This window comes from Herpailurus yagouaroundi, unplaced genomic scaffold, assembly GCF_014898765.1.
Source record: "Herpailurus yagouaroundi ecotype Mexico unplaced genomic scaffold, PumYag 196, whole genome shotgun sequence".
In the NCBI taxonomy this organism is placed as follows: domain Eukaryota; kingdom Metazoa; phylum Chordata; class Mammalia; order Carnivora; family Felidae; genus Herpailurus; species Herpailurus yagouaroundi.
Window position 1 is genome coordinate 23,353,239 of NW_024412427.1, and position 19,744 is coordinate 23,372,982.

Here is a 19,744-nt window from a genome sequence, read left to right on the forward strand (position 1 = left end):
CAACCAGTAAGTGATGTCATGTGTGGGAAGAGGGGAGATAGATTTAGCTCTATCCTGCTATTATTTAGAATGAGATCCCAAAGACTTTTGGTGGGATTAGATGGTCATTTGTTTTATTTGGATAAATGGAAAATTCTATATGCACCTTATAATCCAGTGGCACCTTCCCTGAATTTTCTATAAGGCAACAAAGGGAACACAAATGTCTTCACAAGAAGGAGACATAACTTTTTGGGGGAAAATATACCAGTTAAATGATCTGGAATATTCTAGGATATTTGTGGTAAATTGGTTGTAAGAAACTCCCCAATTTTTTATCACTTTCTATACCTATGCCATTGACAGTGTGATCTTGCAGCTCATTCCATCAGGAGTGGAATCTATTTCTCCTTCCCTAGAATCTGGGTCAGCCTTGTGACTTGCTTTAGCTAACAGAATGGAGCAGAAGGGGAGGTGTGCCCTTTCTGAGCCTAGGTCAGAAGACTTGTATGCTTTTGCTTGCTCTATTCTGCCACTGCCACATGAACAATCCTGGCATATCCTTTAATAGGATGTGGAACAGAAATAAGTCATCCTAGCTGAGGGTATTCTAGACCAGCTGCTGGACCGGTTCTAAGCCAATCCAGCAGCTACCCTCAAGAACATCAGCTGCAATCATTTAAGCTTGGCTTGAATCCACAGAACCACCCAGCTACTCATTAACAATAATAAATTGTGTTTTAAGTCACTAAATTTTTGGGTTGGTTTGTTATACAGCAAATGCTAACTGGTACATATTCTGATTTTAAAGATTAGTTTTTTTGGATAATTTACATGAATAGAGCAATGGATTTGGCATCTAGTAGGTAGAACTGAAATATCAGTTCTTGTCTTCCTTTCCTTTCTCTAAAGAGATATACTCCCATATTGGAGTTTGCAGATTCCAGCCAAAAGATAGAATAGCAACTTGGAAGTCACATCACACAGTTATACATGAGTTACCATATTGTGTAACATTCTGTGGAGACAGAGAGTGGTTTCTTCCTAGGCTGTATAGATATTGGTATTTGTTTCTTACCTTCATGAATAGCAACCCTTGATGTCATCTGCTTTCTGGGAGAAAAGAGGAAAGAGAGCCTTCAAATATTTAAAAAACATACTCCTCAGGTATCTTAGGAGTCCTCTTTAGCATATCGAAGTCCCTCTGGAGGCTTCTCTTTTGACTTTACTTCCCCCAACTTCATAGTATATAATGAGTCACTCTTTACAACCGGCTGCAGTTCTTTCTCCGCATGGGGTCCTGTCCCTGTTCTTTAATAAAATCACCTTTTTGTGCACGCGCAAGTACACACACACACACACACACACACACACACAAACATACCCCTGAATTACTGGCAAGTAAATGATACTGATTCTGGTATATATAAACTTTTTTTTTTTTCTGTAGATAAAACTTGTTAAAATATGGAAAACACTCTATGGAAAATAAGAGTCCTGGGTTTATGTGACCTTGTGCAAGTTATCAGCTTTTTCTGGTCATCAGTTTTCTCATCTACAAATTGGGAAAGTTAGCTTCTCCAACATCGCTTCTAGCTCTAATCGTCCATGACTCTTTTGGCAGCAACGTAGTAAAGTTAGGAACATAGATCCATACACTCTGAAATCTGGCTTGATGCTTTCTAGCTATGTGGCCTTGGGTATATTACTTATTCTCTCTGTGCCTCAGTTTCCTTGTCTGAAAATGGGGCTGCTTCATGGTGTGATTCTGAGGATTACATGTATAATCCATGTAAACTGCTGAGAACAGTGCCTGGCACAACAGAAAGTGCTTAACAAATGTTAGCTATTATTTCATTTGGCAGAGAGTCATGTCTTATGCAACTGCACTTTCATGGGATTTAAATGATGAAAGTTCAAATGGTGAACATCAACCCAGTAGATAAAACTGCCACATTTTGGAAATTCATACACACACAAAGAGTCTTAACTGTCCTTAGGTTTTCCATTATTCAAAAGGTTTTTCTCTCAGTTGGGCATGGTGTCTTACACAAATAAAATTTACCACTTTAGTTCTGAGCTTATTTTTCTCTCCCTTTTACTGCTACCCTTTGGCAACAAGTAATAGTCTAATGCAGAATTAAGAGGATGGGTTGCTAATTTCAGCTCTGCTACTTACTAGCTTGATTAGTTCTTTAATTACTCTGTCCCATCATTTTCTCATATGTAATATGTGAGTCATAAAAGTGCCCACCTCATAGGAATATTATGTAAACATGACGCATTTAGAAAAGTGCCTGGCACATGGTAGGCTCTTTGTAAATACTATGGATTAGTGTATTATTATATTCTGCTCCACTGGGATTGTTTGAAAACAAGCATTATGAGTCCAAACATTTTCCAAAGGAATATCTTTTGAGATGAATTAGGATGGTAAGTATAGGGATGCTGTTGCTGACCCACCCAGATCTCTTTTGCCAGGCTGGTGTTCCCATATCCCACGTGCTACGAGCATTGGCTGTTAATGGCTTACAGCTGTGTCTTTCTCTGGAGAATTGCCCTTGGCCAAAATGGGAGTTGCCTAGCCTGGAATTGCCTGGGAAGTTAAGCAACTCTTTTGCCCCTGGGTGTGTCCCATAGCCAATGACTGACTGATGTAGGGGCACTAAAGGACCCTTTGCCTCAAAAAGGGCAGGGGGCAACTCTGTGGAGCAAACCATGCTGCAGAGCTCCCTATGGAATCAGACTGAGGATAGACTCCAGCTGAACCACACCCTAACTGCTTTCTGTTCCCTATCCTGTTTCCCTCACTCTCTCTTTTCTCAATAAATTATTTCCACGTGAATCGTGAATCTCCATCTTGGGCTCTGCTTTTAGACCTCAACTTAAGATAGAAAGGAAGGAGAAACTGAAGCATGAGAAATTACAGAGATTTTGATACATTGCAATTAGACTTTCTGGTAGAGCAAACATCACAGGTAGGTGTTATTTTTTATTCTCTCTCAGCCTTTGTTCAGGGGAAGAATGCAGAGGGACTGAATAGAAGTTGGGATAACAACAGGACCTCAGGTAATGGCATATATGAATCAGCAATAATGGACTCTGCATTTTTGAGGTCTGTGCATAGATTTTGATGGCCCATATGAATATACACATAGATTTTAATGAGCCATGTTACTATTATAATGAATACCAACTAGACCCAGAGTCTTCTAGGACCCAAGATAGCTTCATCCTCCTCATCCATGCTGACTTCTTTTGACTATGTGGAAATTCACTCTTGTGTTATGACAGTGGCTTTTTCCATGTTTACCAGAGAAGATTGTCTGAAGGGCCTTATGAATTAAGATGGTACGTATGTAGTTGCCCACCTATGAAGTGCCGGCTGGGCTGGAGCATAGAGCAGATTCTCCATGACAGGGTAATGATAATTTGTCCCAGAAAGAGAGAAAAGATAAAAATCACCTGCAGATTTAGGCTTGGGCTTATATGTGCTGAAGAACAAACCATCTGCTTGAATTCAAAGTCCTACTCCATCCTGATGTTTCAACAAGGACTGAAACACAGAATCTTCCCAGAATTATCTTCTTTTTTTTGTCCCAAAGAAGGACAAGGGGTTATCTTTCTTCTTCCTTCCTTCTTTCCTTCCTCTCTTCTTTCTTTCCTTCCTTCCTTTCATTCTTTTTATCTATTGTCTTTTACTCCAGTCTAAATATGACATAAGCATGTCTGTGTAAACTCAATTTAACAAACTAATAGTTACTAAAAGGAGTTATTATGCCCTTTTTCCAAAGGATCTTATGAAATCTGTCCATTGCTTTCCATAGTCATGCAAGCCTATCCACAGGATAGAACATGGTGCAAAATAGAACCTGGTGCAAGTTCTAGAATATCAACTGAGGATGATGTAATATAAATTATAGTACTAGTTTCATATTGAAAGTGGGCACAGATAATTTAAAGGGGTATATAAGTAGCACATGAACTTTGAAGATATACATGAGATTTCAAAGAAAAAAGTTGCAATGATGGTGGACTATCATGTGTTTACTGCTCAGATCGCTGGTGTAGTACAACATTCTCTTATGCTAAATGAACAACTGTATCTGAGAAACACTTCTAGGTATGACTTGTACGAATTCAGAAGATACCGTAAGCAAGGTTTAGAAATAACTGTGCAACAGGAGGAAGGAAAAATGAGAAAACTTCTAGTACCATTTTCAACCCTAGACTGGAAATGCCAATAATTTTTAAATGTAGATGACTAGCAGGCTGAAAATATATATTCTCTGTAAAAATAAAGAATTGACCTCAGTGAGACACAGTTTTGATTTGGTATATCTCATGGGGAATAGGCCTGGCTGATCCTACTGGTGGGAGATAGGATATATGGCTACTTAAAGCTTGCTTCTCAAAAGTGATGAAGGGTGGTCCCAATATAGGAATGGTGGTCCTTATGACTCTTTGGCTAGGCAATAAGAAAGTTATGTCATTTCATGAATGAATATATTCAGCCTTGAGGACTAAGCAGGCTTGACCTGGCCTGAGAGAAGCCTTCCTTCTCATGGGTTCTAAATCACTACCACTTTGCATATGACCTGAGTTAGACTCAGAAATCATCCCAGTTCAGTAGGGAAGGCCATATTTCTTCATGTAAGAAAGCAGTGGTACATTTATCCTGCAGGTGTGGGAGTCCCTTGAGGCTGTGCAATGCTCTGCATAGATTGTGCTCCTTCAGAAAAGACAAGTGGAAAAAACACCCCTACGCCCACCTCCTGCCCCCTCATTGCTGTTTTTGTTCTGGGTAGGGTGAATTTTATTCTGACATCTTGGCTTTCTAGGAAAGAGCCATAGAGCAAACTTAGGGAAGTGAAATTTGGAGTTGGTTTTGGAACACATCAGCAACCTTTTCATAGGTGGCAAGATACAAAACATAGATGACAGTCCAAGAAATATAGAAAGAGAGATGATCTCATATAAAATCTTGAACACTGTGTAAGGATATCAGCTGCACAGAGAGATCTGGAGAAGAGAACATGCTATAAAGGATGTAATAGGATTTCACTGGAAAATCTCCTTCTCCTCCCAGTTTATGGTTCTGCTGCTAAAGAGGCTTTGTTTTCTACATGCCATCTCTTTTAATCTTAGGGAATCTTGGGTGGGCAGAGTCTATTCTCACAGAGCCTGAGGCAAGATGGTGTGGAGTGCCCCCTGGGTCTTTGGATCATTATTTCACATCATTCTCCCTTCCTGTCCTTTCCTATGAAGCATGTAATTGGGTGGGTAGCTTTGCCAGAGAGGCCCAATATCTATTTGCTGATGAACATAATGGAGCAGACACTGATGGCAGCTAGGTATTTGTATCCTACCCTTTGCCTCTTGAGGTGGCACCAATGTGGTCCTGACCCTGTGCCTACAGAAGATTTCATGGCACTGTCTGTGCCTAGAGGCCCTGGTCATGCTCCATCATGCACCATGCTGCCTACCTGAGTTCCCTGTGTAGTTGCTGCCTTCCAGAGCTCCTCATTCCAAGAAAAAGAATCATTCTTTCTCCTAATAAGCATGCAGACAGAGGAGGGAATTAACAAGACAAGTAGAAACCACCCAGCAAGAGGACTTGAACAGTGTGCAAGGGAGGGTGGGAGAAAGAAAGAAAGGAAAAATGTGTCCAAACAATATTGTTTCAGTTCTGGAACTTTCCACTAATCCATATGTGGATTTGTATCAGCACTCATGTCTTACAGTCCAAGACGAGAGCCAGACAAGAATGCTTGGACTTCATAAATCCAGGAGAGAGGCATGTTTATCAAGGTCTTCATTGTTTGAAAACTCAACATCTGTCAAAGGCTTGTAGGCCTTTGCCCCCCACACTTTGGGCAGGTGCTTATGGTCTTATAACATTGGTGAGTAGATTTTAAAGAAACATTCAGTGGGAAAACCCAAGTACATCTCTCTTCATTGCCACTGCCTTTTCTTCCAATTAGGCCTCTTCATTTTTACTTAGACTATTATAGAGCTTCTAAATGGGTCCCCTTGCCTCCACATCCACACTTGCCTCAGTCCTCCGCATGGCAAGTTAGTCTTTCTATGACTCAGATCTTAAAAACTAATTAAAACTTGCAAAAATTCTTAGTAGAGATTTTCAAATTCTGAATCTTTTGTTCTTTCCAGCCTAATTTTTTTCCCACTGTTTTCCCTCAGGTGGCCTTTTCTTATATTTTTAAATATATTTTTATGGAAATATAAATGTAAACAATGTGTGCTGCTTGATGAATTCTTATAAAAGTTGCATGCCCATGAAATTGGCAACCAAATCATAAGACAGAATACAATCAGCACCCTAAAATCCCCTCAGGGTCCTTCCCAGTCACCATCTGCCAGGGCTAGCCATTTTCTTGACTCCTAATCCCATAGATTAGTTTTTCCATTTTGGGAATTTTACATAGATGTAATCCTAGAGTGTGTATTTTACAGTGTCAGTAACATGTTTCTTTCATCCATATAGTGCAGCTGATCCATGTTCATCACTGTATAATATTCCACTGAAGGGATTATTTATTTACACATTTTACTCATTTATTTATTTTAAAAGTTTTTAATGTTTATTTATTTATATGAGATAGAGACAGAGCATGAGAAGGCGAGGAACAGAGAGAGCAGGAGACACAGAATCCGAAGCAAGCTCCGGGCTCTGAGCTGTCAGCACACGGCCCAATGCAGGGCTCAAACCCACAGACTGTGAGATCACAACCTGAGCCGAAGTTAGATGCTTAACTGAGCCACTCAGGCACCCCTTACCCATTTTACTCTTAATGGAAACTTGGGTTGCTTACAACTTTTGACAATTATGAATAGTATGATTATGAAAAGTTTTCCTAAACAAGACCCACAAAGTGATAAGCATAAAGGGAAAAGTTGATAAGTTATTTATGTCAATATCCCCTGTCTTTCACAAAACATTATCGCGAGAGAAAAGGAAACCTATGGATCAGAATATATTTGCAATATATATGCCTAGCAGGACACATATCTTGAATACATAAAGAGCTCCTATTTGTTAATAAGGAAAAGCCAAGTGACCCAATAGTAAAATAGGAAGAAGACTTGAATATTCACTTCACAAAAGAGCATACCAAAATGATCAGTGGCCCTAAACACATGAAGAGGTGTACAGACATTATGTTTTAGCATTACTAACTTTTTCACTTCTTCCTGGTAGACCATGCACTTTCCTATTACAGTATATTTGCACAGGCTCTTCTGGCTGGGTGGGGTACCTTTACTTCCCTTTCCACCTCCTTTGCTTTTAAGGACCAGATAGACGATATCAGCTTCATCCCAACATTCTCCTGATTGCACTAGGCAGAATTAATAGTACTTCTTTGGGATTCCAAAATTTTATTTCCTGGAAGTGAGGTGTTTAATATATCTTTGTGTTCCCAGTGCACAGCATTGCACTTGGTGCATAATAGATGATTGATACATACCTTTTCAGATGAATGTCTAACTTTCCCCCTTAAACCTCCAGATAGGATCTAAAACCAGTGAGGTATATGTGGTAACAAAGCCGTTCTGTGTTGAACATGGGAGTGTTTATTAGCCAATACAGAGGTTACTTCATAGGGAAAAATGCTGGCCTATTTCCCAAATCATAGCTCATCTTTAATGAATAGTATCATTGCAAGTCTGTGGATAAAGACCTAGTGCTCTATAGATTGAACTGCGTGTTAAGATCCATATTAATAAGTAGGTCTGAAAAATAGCATTGCCTTCCGCAAAGGTAACTGAAGTGAGGGATTGGAGTCCTGCTATAGGTCAATAGCATTTATGACATTATAAATAAAAGAGATTAACAATAGTATTAACCTGAATTTAGAGTCAAAGAGCTACATCTTATAGTGGAGAGAGTGGTGGTGTTTTTTTTTTTTTTTTTTCCATTTCTTTCTTGTGTGATGACTCAGGCAACTATTTTATTTTGTCATCTTCATTTTTTTTTGGAACCCCTCTTTCTCACCTGCTTATGCTTTTATAGGGTTTTAACTTCCCTAAGCCTTCTGTATTTCATGCTTCCAACTCACCGAAATTTTTCAGGCTCTAACTTTTTTTAGCCAGATGATAAGAAAGCTTTTCTTTTTTCTTGTCTTTTCTTGCCCTTCCCTTCAGTTTTCTTCTTCCTTCCTTCCTTTCTTCCTTCCTTCCTTCCTCCCTCCTTTCTTTCTTTCTTCTTTCTTTCTTTCTTTCTTTCTTTCTTTCTTTCTTTCTTTTTCCTTCCTTCCTTCCTTCCTTCCTTCCTTCCTTCCTTCCTTCCTTCCGGGAAAGACCAGTTCTTTATGGAGCTTTGTATCCCTGGCTAGATAAGTTTAGTACCTTATACATAGTGGTTCTCAAGAAATATTTATTGAGTCAGTGGCTTGGCAATTTCTTACTAAAGTGAGAGTAGTTGCTGACTTCATAACCTGCCCAGAGACATTAGCATTTTTTTTAAATGATATGCTCATTAACTCAAATGAATTTCAAACATAGGAATTTCAAGTAATAAGAATAGTGAAAGTGTTAAGGAAAGTGGATGGGGAAAGAGATTGTGAAGCAGCGAAGGCAACTTTTTCTTAGAATTTGGTCCTGGGTCCTTAGGTTGATTCTTTAGATACAGTGTTCTACCTTTCATTTACTTTGGGAATTCATTTTCTTTTCTTTTTTTTTTTTTTTTTAATTTTTTTTTTCAACGTTTCTTTATTTTTGGGACAGAGAGAGACAGAGCATGAACGGGGGAGGGGCAGAGAGAGGGAGACACAGAATCGGAAACAGGCTCCAGGCTCTGAGCCATCAGCCCAGAGCCCGACGCGGGGCTCGAACTCACGGAGCGCGAGATCGTGACCTGGCTGAAGTCGGACGCTTAACCGACTGCGCCACCCAGGCGCCCGGGAATTCATTTTCTAAATCAACAGTACCCACCTTTTTAGAGTATAAGAATTGTCTTTAGTATTAAAAAAAAATTTTACATGTCCAAGAGTATTAAAATTGATAAAAAATAGAGTGACCAAGAATTAACCCAAATTGATGTTTTATAATAAAATTATTTTTCTAAATGTTTATTTTTGAGAGAGAGCATGAGAGCAAGAAAGGGACAGAGATAGAAGGAGAGAAAATCCAAAGTAGGCTCTGCCCTATCAGCGCAGATCCTGATATGGGGCTCAAACTCACCAACCATGAGATCATGACCTGAGCCAAAATCAAGAGTTGGACACTTAACCAACTGATCCACACAGGCACCCCTATAACAAAATAAATTTTAGTATTACAAAATCCATCTTCATTTATTATTTTTGGTACATATTTGTGTGAGGTGTGTCATTAATGTAGTCTACAAATGAAATTTAGTATACAAATGAATGAATGAGTTTTTGCAAGTAACTGCAAGGACTCTTGGACCACTGTTGTAAGAACCATACCTTCTCTTTCACCACTGGTGTTCAGAACACAGACTGGCAATTGTTTATAAACACAAATTGAATGCTAACTGGACACTGCCTACAATTATCAGTGGGTGGCTGCTGATTTCATGAACTTTTATTTATGACTTGTTTTATGTTGGGTTCTCTAGGAGCAGAGATTGAGACAGGGATTTAGGGAAAAGTTATTTGTTGAGGGAGAAAGGTAGTTGGAGAATGAAGACAGAATTAGAAGAAGCACAGCAAAAACAAGATTTCAGGTAAAGTTTAACTTCAGTTTGATCCTGCAAAGGTCTCTGGAGTGTGAATGATACCACATGAGTTTGTTTTACCTGAGAGCTGAGATTCTGTCCTCTGTGCACCAATCAGTCAGTGTCTATGGGATGCAACAAGGGGGTTGTAAACTCCATAGGTAATGTGCTTAGGTTGTCCAAGGGTCCTTCAGAGAATGATGCAGGCATGAGCCCTTAGCAGCATGGACCACACAACAGTTGGGGATGAATAGAACTAGTAAAGAGACCTGGATAGGGCACTAACAACAATTGTTACATGGCTCATTAGTTAATTCATCCATTTAACAAATATTTATTGTCTACTCTTTGCAAGTTCCTGTCCTAGGATCTGAGGATAGAGTAATAAACAAGCCAGATATGATCCTTCCTTTCATGAAGCCTACAGTTTGTGAGGAGACAGAAATAAACTAGTAGATAAGTGTAGCAACACAATCACTTCTGGGAGTGATAATTTTCTAAGAAAGAACATAAACAGTTTCAGAGTGTGGAATGACTGGGGCTAGGGGTGGGCACATGAACACAGATCAGAATGGTGGGAAGAAATAAGCTGTACAAGGATGTGAGGGTCTAATGTCTAGGCAGAGGGAATGCCCATTGTAAAGGCCCCAAGATGGGCAGAAGCTCAATGTGTTTTAAGAACAGAAGGAAGGCTTAGGACCTGTGGTGGACTTGGGGAGTTTTAAGAAAAGGATAGAGAGGTGAGCATAATGGATGGAGGAAGCCAGCCTTGTAAGGAGTTTGGTGATTTTGGATTCCAGGTGTAGAAATGATTACCTTGGCCTGCTTTAACATAGTAAAAGTGACAGTTTGTCAGACTTTGACTTAGATTTGACTTGATATTGTTTCTTAGAAGAAGGATTTGCTATGCAGATTCATGGAATAAATAAAGAAAAACTTAGGATTAAAGGACAGCTCACTGTTTCAAACTCTAGGAGCATAGGAGGCATAGAATTCAGACATCTTATATGGTAATTATGAGAAAATTTTCTTTCCTTGTTAAAACATTCCCAAGATTTTTAAAGATATATAGTTGTACTCAAATTCCCTTTGTCCTTGGCAGTGTGACAAAGCAGCATTTTTAGAAAAGAATGTTAAGTTGGACTTGACCTTGGCTATACGCAGGGAAAGTTATCAAGGTCACTTTTTTTTTGGTTTGTTTGTACTGTAATTGCTATTAAAATGGATCAAGAAGTAAGTAAAGACCATCTCTTTTTTGCTCAGCATTTTGCTTCATGCTGAGATCACGATACTTAAGTGCAGATCTATTTCCCAATTGCCAAATAATGATGCATTTTCCTTGATCTTCTCATAGTCTTCTAGAGAAGGTACCATGGTTAGTAAATGCCAGTAGATTGTGATCATGGAAAATAGTTCCTCAATTTTATTCCTGAGGAGAGATAATGCTTATAGACCACTTACCTCCATCAAAGCTGCTGAATGGAACCCAACACAATTATATAAAAGAGGCCTAGGAAAACAATGTTTTCTGTCTGATTTATCAGGTTATTGTTGAAGATCAATGTCAAGGAAAAGCTCTCTACACTAGAACAAACTTAACATTTCAAATCAGGATGAAGTGAAATATCAGTAACATTTTTATTCATTTATAAAATGGATTTTTCAGATGGTTTTAACATGGATTTTAAATCTTTTTGTCATGCTCTTCCCTATACCAACTGCTGTTCCCACCCCCTTCACATGTGAAACCCATGTTTAATTCAGGGGGAACTTAATCCATATGTTTCTGATTCATTTGCACAATATTCTTAGAGCTAGTTGATGTCCAAAGAGTCTTCTGGCAATTTTTACAAATCTTTTAAAAGTTTTCTTGATGCCAGAACATCGTATTTTCCAGCTCAAATTGCCCTTCTAAATCAGAAATACTCTGAGCCTATTGGAAATCCTACTTTGAGGAAGCTTTAAACATAGGCAAAACACAACTCCAGTTGATAGCTGTGAAACAAGATTCACTTGACCAGTCCATGACAGACAGGAAGAAGCAAAGGAGAAGAGATATGAAAAGAACTTGAATAGTATAGAGGGTCTTGGACCCGCCATGTTTTTCCATTTCTAGGAGCAACCAGTGAAGTCCTAAAACTTATAAAGTCAGATTCAATTTATGATGCACATCTGGAGCCAGATAATTTCCAATTGGCTTTGCACGGCATCTTTGAGCAAGGGCAGAGAATTCTAGAACAGCTTTCAGATTTGTAAGTATAAAAAGCCTTCATTTGTGAACACACTTAGCAGTTGCTTAGCAATTCAATGGCTGGGCTTCATTTTTTGCAAAGCATGATGAAGTCTAAAGATGGTGAACTGTTGACTGGAGTTAAACAAGCTCTGCCAGGAACATAACGATTGTGAGCTTGTTAGGGACAAGTGAACAACTGTTGGACAGTATGTGCAAAAGTAGAAGAATCATTTCCTTTGTCCCATTTACTTCAGCTGTGCTATGACCCAATTTTTTACCACCCTTTAAAGGCACCTGATGTCTCTGGGGGAAAAAATGATCCATAAACCACTCTTTTTAACCAAGTACTTGGCAATGCATGCAGACTCATCAGAAAATGGTCATTTTACTGCCAAGAGCTTGGTTTCATCATAGTTCACGTGTCAGTTTTCTACTGGGCCAGAAATGTGATTTTACACTATCATAATCCCAAATTTGGCTCCTTTGCCAAAGTGGGTTGCTATTCAATCCTCCTAAAAAGTTTTCCACCCCACCAGACAGCAATAAGGTAAGTTGGAAAGCGAGAATGGCGATAAACCTCCCCATCTCAGTAAATGCCATTACCATGTTTGCAATTTCTCAGAGAAAACAAACAAACCCAAAGCAGAAATAACTCTCAATTCTTCTCTTTTTGTGGCTTCCAAATGCCATCTATCAAGTTCTATATACTCTTGTTTTTCAGCTGTGGTCTTTGGATCAGCAAGATTAGGATCATCTGCAAGTTTGTTAGAACTTTAGAATCTCAGGCCCCACCCCAAACCTGCAGAATAAGATCTCCTCTTCAGCAGACTCTCCAGTGATTCATGTGCCTAGAAAAGCTTGAGAAGCATTGCTAAACCACACCTCCATAAAGTACTTCTTTATTCACTACCTATCTCTTGCCTGGATTACTGCAACTCATCCCCAGCTTCTGCCCTTTTCCTCCAGTCTATTCTCAATTCAGTCACCAGGGTGGTCTAACAACAACAACAACAACAACAACAAAAGTTAATCAAATCAACCCATTCTACTCTTTAAAATCCAACACTTCCCACTGCACATGAAATAAAATATGAATTCATTGCAGTTTATTAAGTGTCCTATTAAGTGCACTTATGAAGTGGCCTCTGCATCTCCTCAACCCCCTTCTCAACCATTCTTTCCTGCTCATACCTCCTTCAGCCCTGCTGATCTTTGTATCCCACACAGCCTACACCAGCTTTCTCATCATTCAGAACTCAGTACAAATGTAACCTTGCATTGAACTTTTGGCTACTAAATTTATCTCCATCTCCCAGTAACTTTTCACTGTATCACCCTGTTTTATTTTGCATTGCTTTCTGAACCCCTGGAAACTGTTTTGCTTATTTGTTTATGGGTTTGATTGCTATCAAGAATGGACACTTTTCCAATCTTATCCCAGCCACATCCTCAACACCTAGAATCATACCTGGAACAGAGAAGACACTTAATATATATTTTTTGAAAAGGAATTAATGAATACATTTATATCCATTCAATCTGGACAAATGCCAGTGTTTTGTTATTTATATTTCTTTCTCTTTCCCTTCCTCCTTTTCTTTGACAGGTATTTGTTAAGCATTTAACCTATGCAAGGTACTAAAGGGAATGGGGAACAGCTTCCCTGTGAAGCTTAGAGGGAGGCAGAAGAGACAGATGTTAACCAAAATCACTGTTATGCCATCCTTTGCAGCATATAAGGGTTCCCTAACTTAGTTCAGTGGGATGGATATAAGCTGAGGGCTAAAGGATGAACATGTTAACCAAGACAGGTGAGTGAGAGGAGATGAAGGAGAGCATTTTTGCAGAAAGAGTACTGTATCCAAAGGCAGCAGGGCAGGGCATGTCGAAGGAACAGAAAGAGAAGTAGTAGGATGGGGATCCATGGAGTGAATGGGGTACTGTCAGTGGCGGGGCTGACAAGACAGGCAGCAGCCAAATCAGTAGGACCTTATAGGTAGTTCTGGTTTGCCTGGGAAAGTTCTGGTTTACATCTGTCACCTGGTATAATTATTCATAAACATTTTAGTCAATGTTATAGGCCATATCATAGGCTTTTATTTTCCAAAGCTCGCCACAAAACCTCATGGTTAAGAATGAGGACTCTAGACCCAGATTTTCTGTGTTTGAGGAAGTAGTTTGTTGTTACTTGTGCTGCGCATCCTTAGGTAAATTGCTAAGCTTCTCTAAACCTTGGCTTCCTTATCAGTGAAATGGGGGTTTAGTAACTGTACTCTTCAACTCATAGGCTTTTAATAAGGATTAAATGAGTTAATACAAGTCAATCTTATAGCATAGTGTCTGCTACACATAGTAGTAGGTAGATGCCACTAAGTGTTACTTATATAACTCTTATTATTAATATATTTAATGTATCGATAATAATTGGGGCCTGTGACAGATAGTAGAAGGGGATGATATATTTAGAATTGTGTTTTTCAAAGATCATTTAGACTTTCATGTGGAATAATATTTGGGGGAAGGGATTAAAAAGGGGAAGTAGATACTGAGTTCTTCTAAAATGACTGACACAGATTGTTTAATAAATGAGGTAAGGATCATCATCGTCATCATCTACTAAGAATGTAAGGTCCAGGAATAACATAGTTCTTAAATATTTCCTACCAATTTCCATTTGATAATGTTGAGGGACAAAGCAGCTATTTGGAATTTGAGAGGCCACTGATAGAGTATTTTCTTGGAATCAGTGGAAGAAGTAGCCAAAATTGGAGTTGGAAGAACCAACCAGTTTACTCTTACAAGCCAAATTCTATAGTTTCCAAAAAGCAACACCATTAGAACCTTTGGATTGCACAAAGGATTTCCATACAGATGTCCTATTTGGTGTTGAGTGATTTCCAGGGATGGGGTGGCAGGGTTGGGGGGAAGATTTAGCAACAGCAAGAAAGAATTGGAAGGTTTCAGTAAATTCCTCCCAGTGGGCCTTGACTTAAACTTTCTGGGCCTGGAATATCTCCTCCACAGCTCCCTGACACTCCTATTACCCCGAGAGTGAGAGGAAGCCACGTGAGTGAAAAAGGGCCCCTTTCTCTTGGGGATAGTGTGGGACACACGGCACAGTCACTTGTCACTTTGAAATTCTCCTCTCCCAGGAGTGTGGAGAAGGATTACAGAAACCTGGCAGATAATTAACATTTCCTGGTGTGAATGGAAGGGATTTGTCACACAATGACTTGAACATCATGAGTTTCTCACTAACCAGGGGTAAAGTAGGTAGGGATTTACAGGAAAATTCCATTTAAGGAGGGCTGAGGAACAGGGGCAATGTAGTAAATTGTTAACCACTTGGTTAACCAGGACTCATCATATTACCACATCTGGATTTCCCAGTTTAAAGACTTAGAATATACAGAGGTGATTTTAGCATACTAAGTTCTCTGACCTTTCCCAAGGCTTCTGTAGCCTTTGGGAAGGGATTATAATTGAAGAGAGTAGATGAGGGGAAATTTAGCTTTTCAAATTCTTTGGTGCTTTGGCTTTTGAATAAAAAGGATCTATCATATTGAATTAAGTATCAGTGGTGAAAATCTTATAGAACACTAGCAGATAGGACTTGGGGAAAGAAGGTAACTACTTTGGGGTGTGTGGCAATCATTTGGTCTCCAGTTCACCATTGAAAAGATTCCACTTATTTGCAGTTGAAAGAGCACTTAAAGCTATAAGTCCTTCTCTATTTCAAGTGTCTAAGAATTAATAAAGAGATTTGAAGCCACACTGATTGTTATGAAGATACTTTAAGGAGATGAGTTTTAGGATTGGTTAGGAGAGATGGAGAGGAGATTAGGAGAGTAAAAACTGGAACAGACATTCCAGGTCAGGGAAACAGGGTGAATAAAGCAGGAATAGATGCACCAGCTTTCTGGTAAAACAGGGACAGGCACTAGTAATGAAGATGAGGATAATTTGACATTTGTTATGTCCTTACTTATGTGTCACCATCTCATTTTATTCTTCTTAACAACAGTAAGGGAATTTATGTTATTTTCATTTCGTAGATGAAAAGCTGAAGATTAGATAATTTAAGTATCAGGCCAGACTGCAAGGAACTCAAGTGCCAAGCTAAGCAGTTCATGACTGTGTCCTTTATGATAGAGTTTTGTTAACTTCAGTGGAATGTAATACATTCTGAGCTTTTGTAGGAGTGATACTGAGTTTTAGGTCCTTGCCTTACAGGCATTTTTTATGTGGCAGAAATAAAGTTAATATAAAAGTATGTTGTTAGGAAGCTATAGTATAATTCATAAGTAGATAAAGCAGGTTTTTGAAGAATGTGTGAGGTAGGAAGGGAAACCCCCTATCTGAAAATATCTCTCTGATGGTTTGGGGTAGGTATGTGAATTTCCACAAGTGAAGAGACTTTTCTTAGAGCACAAGAATATTTTGGAATTTTCTGGAATAGTGGTTCTTTTCTTCCCTCCTTCTTTCTTTCTTTCTTTCTTTCTTTCTTTCTTTCTCTTTCTTTCTTCCTTTATTTCTTTCCTTCTTTCTTTCACATTTATTATTGAGAGACAGAGAGAGACAGAGCATGAGCATGGGAGCAGCAGAGAAAGGGGGAGACACAGAATCCAAAGCAGGCTCTAGGCTCTGAGCTGTCAGCACAGAGTCTGACGCGGGGCTTGAACTCACAAACTGCGAGATCATTACCCAACAGGGGGAAGAAACAATCAAACCATGGCCTCTCAAATATTAAGAAATATTAATTGTTTTGGAAGATGTTCCATGTTTATACAGTGGCTATACACCACTACTATAGTAGGTGCTATAGGTGGCTCACCCAGATCTTTTTCACTGGGTTAATGAGCTAGTGCAGGTGTTGTTGGCTCCCCATTCAACAAGTTGCACCAATGACATGGTGCCATTCACCCTCTAGAGTTCCCTCAGGGAGCAGGCTCAGGCTGGACTCCTGAAAACAACCCTTTGTCTAACTCATCCCCTTGCCCCATCTCACTCCCATTGCTTCCTCACAGGTTTCTAGTGAGAGCCCTCCCTCTATATATGACTCACATAAGAACCCCCATCTGAGACTCTGCTTCCTGGGAACTGACCTTTGGCACCTATAGACACATTTCTTTGTAGCTCAAGGGCAGTGACCCATTCTCACCTAATATCTTTGAAAGGAGTCACTGAGTGCCCATTGCTTTCTAGGAATGGTAGCTGAAGTAAAGGATGAGAAGAAAAAGCAGGTAAACTGTGCTACCTCCCTGTTCTGCCTGGGCCAGGTCTGTCTGTTTTCTCTGAATTCCTAAGGGCTTGCCTGAAATTCTGTTTCTCATTCTTTGCTGAACAAATATCTATTGCCATGTGTATTTCAGAATTTTCTTGGGAAATTCAAGGTCTTTGATTTGCAGTTTTCATAATCCATGTAACCCCGCCCTCCTGGAGCCTTGGGATGCAAAGGAGAACACAGCTCTATTCTAATCTCATAGTGTTGTTCCTAAATTAAAAAAAAAAAAACAAAACAAAAAAAACATTCTGACAATCTTAATATGATACATGTGGTTATATTTTGGCTCAACCTGGGGCCAGCCATGTAGATCCCAGTGATATTCAGAGTTGATTTCTTTTTGCTTCTAACTATATTTTTATTACAGAGATTATTTGTGTGGAATCATTTGTCTGGTCTGCAAGTGAAAAATTGGGATTTTTGTAGTGGTTGCCCTTGGATTCTACATAAACAACAAATTTTAAACTAGAGAGCAACCACACAGGTTAGTAAAAAAAGTATTAAATGATAAATATAGCAAGACCTACTGGTTTCCTAAAAGCTGATGAGTTAGAAACATACGTTTATTTTTAGTCTCTCTAATTGTTTGGAGTCTTCTGATTTAGTCTCAGAATTTTCCTTCTACTTCTGGAAGAGGCTCCGCTTAGAGAAAGTTCACTGAGGACAGGGTGTTGGTTTTACATCTGACCTTTGGGAACCTCAGCAAAGTTTCATGGTCCAGTGCCCAGTTTCCCCATCAAAATACTTAGTGAAAAGAATATTTAGTCTGTTTTAATTTCCATGGCAGAGAAGGTGTCAGGAGCTGGAAGTTATTGGCTAAGCTTCCAGTATTTCTACCGTGGACATATTTGAAGTCTGAAGAACCTGAAAAGAAATGCATCTTACCCTAGTAGCAGGTTGATGTTACGAATGGTGTAGGTCATGGGAGAAATTCCTTGGGTCTTACATAACAATGAGATCGCTATATCAGCAGGTCTGCTAATAAAGGCTTTGCTTTATTTCTGGGCTCCACCTAATTTTGTTCATCTGACATTTGTGGTCCCACCCTCAAGCAATTTTCCTAGTGCCCTACTCCCTGTGGTACCACATTTTTTCTCTTTTGATAATATTTTTTTCTTCTTGAAATTTTGTTTTCCTCTACCCAACCTGAGGATGAGTTTTCTGTGTACCTAGAATATTGTGCTAATTCCCATCTGAGGCAGCTATATTCCCATATCACCTCTGTGCTTTTTCTCTTGAATGCTGTCTTTTTATTATCTACATTTTTAAACTTTCCTTCTTTAATATTTAACTTGCCGGGTAAACTTTCAAGAAACAAGAAAAAAGACTGAACCAAATGTGCAGCTAATTCCCTTTGACGACTAGTCTGAAGACTACAAGATACTTTTTTGAAGGCTACTAGATATTTTTCCAGAACAAATTTCTTAAAAGTTTGATTCTGCAATGTTTTCCTAGATGTTGCATGGATGAGTCAGTTTCACTTCTAACCAAATTGGAGGAAATTCAATAATATAAAAGATTAGTAGGTAAACAATGTGATTTTATGACAATGGCCCAAAAATTATTTTGAAAGTTTTTAGAAGACAAATTACAGAGAGAAAAATCACTGCAATGAAAAATGCAGCTTAGCAAAGTGGAATCATCCATCAAATGTTGTCATGAAAAGTCAATGACAAAGAAAAATAAAGTGTATATAGTGGACAATAAAATGATAGCATCTGAGAACAAAATCAATTAATAAAGCTTTCCAGAAATGACATAAAAGTAGAGCAGTTGGGCATAGTTTAAGAGATAAAAGTGGGCATAGAATTGGAAATGTATATGCATATAGGTTTGTATTTTTAATAGATATGATCATATTTAATAGAGCATGTACAGATCAGAACTTGAAACTTTCTGTCAGCTACTCACACACAGTTTTGTACACATTGCTTTCAGTTTGGTGTGTTGCCCCAAGGATTTCATCATAACATCAAGAAAGTGGTGTTTCAATGCCAGCCAAAGAAGCATTTTCAGTCTCTTGTCCATAGTGATCTATGAAATTAGTTATTTTCAGATTTTAGAGGTGCTTGATTTCTTAGGCTTTCTTTTGTACTTGAGGTTCTGTTTGTCATTGAAATAGGCCTCCCCTCTGCAGATGTTGAACAGCTGATGAGTTCATCCTTAGACGATGAAGTCATCATTGACCACTGTCATGAACATCTTTGTGAGCTCATGCTGAGTGCTAAGTCCAGCCTAAGTGAATTTCAACATATCATCTAAGAATATGATTATGGAATTATATGACCACAGATATTCCCAAGGTAGTGAACACATTTGCTTAGTGGTGTTAGAGGAACAAAGCCAAGGAAACATTTTTGAAATGTAGCCAGAGAAAAAGAAATTTGGTTCAGATATCCAAGGAAGATGGAGGAGACCTTGAAAAGTGGAAAGAGCTGTAAGAATTCACAGCCACCAACCTGGACCTGGGGGTAACTCATTAAGCAAATGCATACTTTTTTTTTTTTTTTCTATTTCCATGTTTATCCTCACTGTCTGTCTTCCAGAT